Genomic DNA, 7,948 nt, shown 5'->3' on the forward strand with positions numbered 1-7,948 from the left:
ATAAGGTTACATTTTGGGGTACTAGGGGTTAGAATGTCAATATATCTTTTTGAGGGATACAATTTAATCTATTGCAGTGAGTAAGTAGCTTGTCCACTGAGTAAAAGTGGGCTTCCCATCCTTTCCTTGTACAATGTCCTGCTTCCAAGTCCCAGAAGCTACTCTGGGAGTCTTTGATTCCAGAACTCCCACTCTAGAAACTTTGACATGACATTTTGTCCTGGTGGCAAGTGCTCGAGTCAGGATGACCTTTTCTTTCTGTCCTCAGCTGTCACTATAAAAATCTTGCTGAACTCTGCTTCTCAGGCCTGAGCACTGAAGCCAGGAGCCTTTCCCAAAGAGTTTTAGTTTTGTTTATAAATGAAACCTGCAGGCAACTGTTCAGATCTTTGGGTGAAAGGGTCACCGGCCAGATCTTCCTACTGCTCCTTTAATGACTCATCCAATGACTTCTCCAGGACTAATTTGGTTTGGTTAGCTTGGAGCATAAAACTCATATATATAGCTTTTATTTGGATTCTGTGTTGAAGTTTTTCCTACTTGTTTATCTGTTGATCTGATCTTGTCTGCTTCCCCCAAAAATACTTTTTTTTTTTTTAATGTGGAACGCTTCACAAATTTGTGTGTCATCCTTAAACAGGGGCCACGCCAATCTTCTCTATATCGTTCCAATTTTAGTATATATGCTGCCTAAGTGAGCACAAAATACTTTCTGTGTACTGAAAATTTCTCAGGTTTCCTGGTCCACCAATGCCACCTTCTACTGTTTTTCAGTCTGTTATGGATCTTTCTTTGGGCATAGCTTTACTCTAATTTCAGTGGCATTTGAGTGGGAAGGAAATATGTATAAAGGTGTCAATTTAAACTAAGGATTATTGAGCTTTTTCTGCAAAGGGCCAGGTAGTAAATATTACAGGCTTTGTGGGCTTTAAAGTCTCTTTTGCAGCTATTTAAAAATAGTTTTAGTGCAAAAGTAGCCATAGACAATATGTAAATGGATGTAATAAGCTAGAAATCAGATGAAAGGTCAAGTCTAGCAATAAAATATAAATTTGGGACTCATCAACATAGTTTTGATGTTTTATATTTAAGTCCATAAGTCTCAAGGAGATCACCTACATTGTGGGTGTAGATAGAGAAGAGAAGGGGGTCAAGGATTTAATCTTACTAATATTAAGATGACAGGAAAAGGAAGAGGAGCCATCAAAAGAAACAAAAGGCATATTGGAGAATATCATTTCCCAGAAGTCAAGCAAAAAAATGTTTCAAGAAAGGGAGTAATCAAACTTGTCAAATGTTACTGGATGAGCAAGTAAGGTGAATACTGAAACTTAATCTCTTGGTGATCTTGACAAGAGAGGATGCAGTCGAATGGTGAAGGATAAAGCTGTTCAGAATAGAAGAGAGAAAATGGGTGAAGAAGGCACAGGGATGTGAATACAGTCAACTGTCTGCAGGAGTTTCCGCTTCTGGTAATGCTTGCCTAAGTTATATGTGCCACTCCTGAGAAAAACTGGAACAGCAAGACTCAAAAACTCCCTGCCTGAAGGTATTGGATAGCTAATAAAACGATGAAGAATAGTAAGTTTTGGAAGATGAAGGAAACCCAGAGAGGTTAACCCAGCACTGAGGTCTACTTTTTCATTAGGAGAAGAGGTAGTTGAGAGGTTAAGAAACTGAACAGAACTTTTAACAACCTCGAGAGACTAACAGGACAAATTTGTAATCCAGAGTATGTCCAGGGGAGAGTCAGTCGCTCTCCACCAGAGTTAGAGTTGGAATCCTAAAAAACTAACTCTTAGAAATTTCTCTTTTCATCAGAAACAGTAGAACTTCTTACAAAGTTCTTGTAGAAAATAACCGCCAATCTAGATTTCTAAACATCAAAAATATTTCCTTACATAATGAAGATGAAATTAAGACATTTTCACACCAGAAACTTGTGAAAAAATTTTTTTGCCAGCAGGCATGAACTCAAAGGAACACTAAAGATTTTTTTTTTTTCCAGGTAGTGGGAAAATGAAACCAAATGGAAGCAGGAAAAAACAAAGAGTAACAAAAAGGGTAAATGTGTATAAATCTAAATGATTGTATAAAACAGTAGTTATAATTCATGTTATGTCTTAATGTATATAGAATTAAAATACATGACAACAATGTCAAGAGAGGGTTAATGGAAGTTAAAAGGGTCTAAGTTTCTTACATTGTATATGAGGAGGAAAAAGTGTCAATTAATATCAGACTTTGCTAAATCAATGATGATGTAATCTCTAGAGTAACTTCTAAAAGTAGTAAAAAATCTATAACATAGAGAAAGAAACTGGAATGGTAAATAATCTCAATCAATTTGAAAGAGACGATATAATAAATAAATAATGAATATAGAACTGGCAGGAAAATAGAAAGCAAACAGTAAGATAGTAGAATGGAGTCCAAATATGTCAAAAATTAAATTTAATATACATGGTCTAAATGCTGTCATTAAAAGCAAAGATTGTGTGGTGAGCACACAATGCAAGATATATATATATATATATATACATACACACACACACACACACAAAATGCAATACACACACACACACACCTTATTGTTGAATTGTACACCTGAAACTTACTGGATTTCGTTAACCAATATCACTATAATAAAAATAAATCAATTTAAAAAATTTTAAAAAATTCAAAGCAAAGATTGCCAAACTGAGTTAAAAAACAACAACTATGTGTTCTCTCAAAAGACACACCTAAAAATATAAGAAAACAGAAAGATTGAAAGTAATCGAAGGGGAAAATATATGCCATGCAAATACTAACTGAAAGAAAGCTGAATAGATTAATATCAAAGTAGGCAAATATTTTGAGGAATTTTGTTTTAAAGGGTTGAAGAGAAATAGGCCAATAATTAGAGGGGAACATTAGCTCAAACTATTTTATTTTTTAATACTTGTATATTAATGGGAAAAATACAGCAGGAGAGGGGTAAATTGATGACGCAGGAAAGATGCATACAATTTAAGAGCAAAGCTCTTTGAGTAGAAAAGTAATGGGATTCAGTGCTGAAACAGAAGAGTTGGCCTTAGAGGTGGAGACAGCTTTTTGTTGTTGTTGTTGTTGTTATAATAAGCAGAGGATAAGGGTACCAGATGCATGTACATTAATAGATAGATTTGTTGTTGAGAAGATGAGACAGTTCTCTTTTGATTACATCTATTTCCTAAGGAAATTTTACTAGTTGAGTGTAGGAGGGGTTACTACTGATTTGCACAGGGGGAAGATATAACATAGCAGTTTTAACAAGAGGTAAAACAAACTTACTGTGGAAATAAACAAAGGTTAGCCAGTGCTGAGAGTTCACTTAACATTTGTGTTCATAAATTTAAAGTGAAGCTGGTCAGTGTAGTAGTTGTATGTTTTTTGTCAGCCAAATCTATCTTTTTCAGTGAGGATGTAGAATAGGTGAAGAGTTGAATCTGTGCTCAGGTGAAGTGAGCTATGATGTGGGCATAGTTGCTCTTTATAAATGCTACACTTCCCGGACCAAAGGAGACCATCAGCCCTCACTTGGTCCTCTTTTATATGTGTTGGTAGTGAGCTAGTGAGTGTTTGTAGCTTTAGTTCCTCTGAAAAGCACCTCCCAGCATACCCTGTGTGACCCCACAGCTGGTTGTTCTCTGAAATTAGAATGAAGACCATTTAGCACTTTTGATTCTCAGCTGTGGGCCTAGTTGCCAAATTTGAGAAAATAAGAAGGAACCCACTTTGAAGTTCACAGCCTCATCATATCTGTCTGCAGAAACAGAACACGTGGATACACTTAGATTCTGTCTCGTGGGATTCCAGCTCTAGGGCCTGGGAAGATGTCATTCACTTTCCCTGTGTGTTATATCACTGTCCCTCCTTATGTTATCAATATTTCTCCCCTGTTAGTGACTTTGAGTGGGTTTCTGTGCCTTTCGAATAAGCAATCCCTGACATAAAGATCAGTTTCCTCATCTGTACATGAGGAGTTTTTAAACTGTGCACCATGGAGCCCAGGTTGTTACAGGGGCTTGTGGACAGGATGCAAGAAGTAACAAAAAGGCACAGCTCCTGGTCCCCCTAGCCCACTTTAACTCTTACCCCTATTGCGTGGTGGACTTTTGTTAGGGATTTTGCTCAAAAGGTCATATTAAAAAAATGAATATAAAACTCTTTCCGTTCTTACACTGTATAATTCTACTACTCAAATCCATTAATATTTATCTTCAGTGATAGTAGAACTTCAAGTTACAAGATGAGAGTAGGGCTAAAATAATTTCCCAGGTCGTGTATCAAGGCACTTGTCAATCACTGTGACATGGTCATCATAACCCTCAAGCTTAGCTCCATGGTTCTGAGTCTCAGATCTTGTCCAGTCAGTCACTCCCTGGTGCAGCCGACATGCAGAAGTGGGTCTTGGTCCTAAGAAGATCAACAGCTTCCTCACTACTACAATTTTGGCACCTATGTTCCTTTCTCTTCTTCTCTCTTTTCAGTGTTGTTTAGAAACACAGACATTTTGCTGAGGGAGCCTCATTTCAGTGGGTCATGCCTCTGGGCAAGGGATTAGCAAGTTCATGCGATCTCATCAGTTCAATAATTTTGTAGCTGCATGAACTGGTAATTTGTTCTTGGCACAGTTGGGTATCCATTAATAATTCTAGGAATGTCACATATTCAGTAGCAATAAATATGAGCCCCGACCAGCTGAAGAAGTAGAATCAGCTGAGAAGGAGAAGATACTGAACTTTAGCCTCGGGTCATGTGTAATGGTCACAAGTCAGTAATTTATCCAATTATAAGATTCTTTTCAACAAATGAGAGATCAAATAATTTATTGCTTCTTCAAAGGGCCGCTTGAAAACACCTGGAAAAAAATAGCATGAGGAAAGAAGACTTCTTATTAACTAAATAAATTTTAACATTAAATCTCAGCTAGAATTCTAACTAACATTTTTACTTTGAAGACCAATTTTAGAAAAACAGAGCTACTACATCTTGTTCATTTTCTTGGAAGAAAATTCCAGACTTAATGTTGCCAATGAAAGTTACATATTTTTGTTATTAATTAGTATGTTTAGTTTTACAGATTCCATGCTTAATAGGCCATAGTTTCTTACAGCCTTCCTCAGACACGAGGTCTATGGCCTGAAAATCAGATGCGAATCATAAATTTCTTTTTATTGTCTTAAAACAATATTAAATGTAACTCGTTATTAAAATAGTAAAAGGACATAATTTTCATAATTTTTTTTTTTTAAACCAAAGATTATAAGATCCCTACTGAGGAAGTACTTAAAGAAAATAAACCCCAGGCAGACTGCACTTTGAGTAGGAAAGGAAGCTCTGTTTGGGGAAATGCATTGGATTCCTGGCCATGAGCATTTTAGATGCTCTTCTTTGTCCTCCAGGGACACCCTGAGTGCCTGTCGTCCACAAGTGTTAATTATCTCGGAAGTTTTATAAACAAATACCTTCCTTTTTCTTCTCACTGATGCAAACTGTTTGTCTTTCATAGTTAGTTACATTTGTGTATGTTAAGACTAAAAAACCACATAGCATCCCTTAGCAACTGATTATTGTGAACAGCATACAACATACAGAACATGCACTCTGTTTTTGTTTTAGTTAAAAAATCTGCTTCTCCTGTAGAATTTCCCACTCTGTAATAGCATCATTCATTAGGTCATCCAAGTAACAGAATCCTAGAAGTCCATCTTAAATGCCTTCCTCTCTCTCACTCCTTATATTCTGTTGGTCATGAATTCCTGGAAATTCTATCTTCTACCATATTTCATTAGCTTCTTTTATCCATCCTGTCTGTAAAGAGCTTATTGTCTCTATCCTGGGATATTTCAGTTATCTCCTTAGATATTCTTCCAGCCTTCCAATTTCCTTTCACTCATTGGCCCCCATCATTAAATTCATCTATTAGATAGTATACAGACTGATTTTTCTAAAATGGAAATCTGATTATGTTAAGCTCCCGTTTTAAGTTTTTTTCAGTGTCTTCCACTCCCTGAAGGACAAAGCCCAAACTTAGTTTCATGTCATACAATGACTTTGTTGATCTATTCTGCCTGTGTCCCCACCAATTCTTTATTCCAGGATGTTAGTACTTCCAACACATCTTACCCTATCATTTTATACCTCCATGTTGCTCACTATGCTCTCTTCCCATTCTACCTGACTCATACTTTAATTCTCAGATGAACTTGTTCCTCTCTTTTTTTGGATCAACCTCACAGCTTCTTGACTTTGCTCTTCTAAACAGAACTGTTTATTACTAGTGATACCAGTAAGCCTAGAGTCCGTTGCTGTACTAAGATTGCCTTTCCCTGAAACTGTGGGGAAGTCCCTAGCAGGGACTAGGTCACTTTTATATTGATATATCTAGGCATTTACACCTTGATATGGTTAGCACTGGGTCTGGTACATGGGAAGTGCTCTATAAATGTTCATCGAGTTTGTAAAATAAAACCCTAGCTTATACCAGAATATATTTGTTCTTTTTAAGATTTTTGTTTTCTTCTGCTTATAAAAATATTATCTTACCATTGTAAAAACTTCAGAAAAGATACAAACAGTGAATGGTCTAGTTTTCAACATCCTGTGAATACAAATTGAATCTAGATGTTTTGTGTTTTACTTCTAAGGCTCTTATACGTCTACCTTCTTTTATCATTGGTAATTCCCCAAAGGGTTTATTTTCTGTGTTTAAGAATACTTCTATTGTTTTTTTATTACCATGGATAATAGAGACAGGACTCCAATAACCAAGTCAGAACTTAGCCGTTGTCCCTGACAGCTTCATCAAAGTGCCACTTCAGGCTGGCATCCTGTTCTCAAGTTGCAGTGTTAGTACTATGATGTGTTAGTACGAGAAAGGTTGAAACTTGATTTCTCCCTCTCAGTACTGGAGGTGCTGACACTTTGCCATCTTGCAATGCAGTTGAGAATGCAGGTCCTCCACTGCTGCATCTCAGAGCTGGTTGATTATGGTATATGTGTCATGCCTAATTGGTCCCATAGTTATGGCCCATTGCCGAATCTAATTTGCAGTTCTAGACCCTGGATGCCTTTTCCTCTTAGGGCGAATTATCTCTCAAGGGTACTACTGTCTGATTTGTTTCCGGTCATGCTAGTCTCAACTCCTTTCCTATCTTTAGACATGTCTCTGTGTGTCTAAACCCCAATAGTCCATAGAATTCAAATTTATACTCCAGAAGACTTAGCCCCCATATAATAGTGAATAATTATCCTTTGTAATAGAAAAACTGAATTCCATTCATGAATATCTTGTTTTTCCTAATTTGTACCATTAGCATTAGCTCTACTGTCTTTAATCATAATAAATGGTTTACCCATATAAAAAGTTTGTAGTTAGTTTTGCTAATTTTGAAAGACCTCTTAAGAATGTTGTGTTAAAGAGTCCTGGTAGATGTATAGTTTGCTCTTTGGGGAATTGGTTCAGGGTCTGCTTTTGCTAATGTATTAAGGTAAGTCCAAATGAGTTGTACACATTTAGAGAAAATTAAATTGATTTTTTCTCTTGGATAGCTTTGAGTATTATTTTGCTTGGATGTGTATCTGATGTTATTCTGTTGCTTTACTTGCGTAGACACAATCGGTATTTTTTTGAGATAAGTGTTCCAAAGTTCTTTAACAACAACCATAAGCACTGGATATCCTTTGTGGTAGATTCAGATAATATACTTTTTCATGGCTCATGATACCTTTCAATGAGTGGCAAGTACTGGTATTTCAAGGCCATTTATTATTTATAATGCTATGCGCAGTCTGACAAATCAGATTTGATTATTCAGCTTTACTGAACACAGAAAATGTGCTAAGATGATTTCATTTCTTGCTTTGAATCAAATCTGCAAGGAAATATACACATTTCAAATTCATTACTCAGAAACAAAGA

The 7,948-nt window shown here is 36.3% G+C and overlaps 1 non-coding gene across 1 annotated transcript; it reads right to left on the reverse strand.

Annotated features, from left to right (window-relative positions):
* Positions 1-595: 595 nt before the first annotated feature.
* On the reverse strand, positions 596-702 carry LOC111743264. The gene has a single exon (XR_002781617.1). It is a non-coding gene; the product is annotated as a U6 spliceosomal RNA (small nuclear RNA).
* Between the last annotated feature and the right edge of the window lie 7,246 nt (positions 703-7,948).

This window comes from Pteropus vampyrus, unplaced genomic scaffold (genome assembly GCF_000151845.1).
Source record: "Pteropus vampyrus isolate Shadow unplaced genomic scaffold, Pvam_2.0 Scaffold4, whole genome shotgun sequence".
Taxonomy (NCBI): domain Eukaryota; kingdom Metazoa; phylum Chordata; class Mammalia; order Chiroptera; family Pteropodidae; genus Pteropus; species Pteropus vampyrus.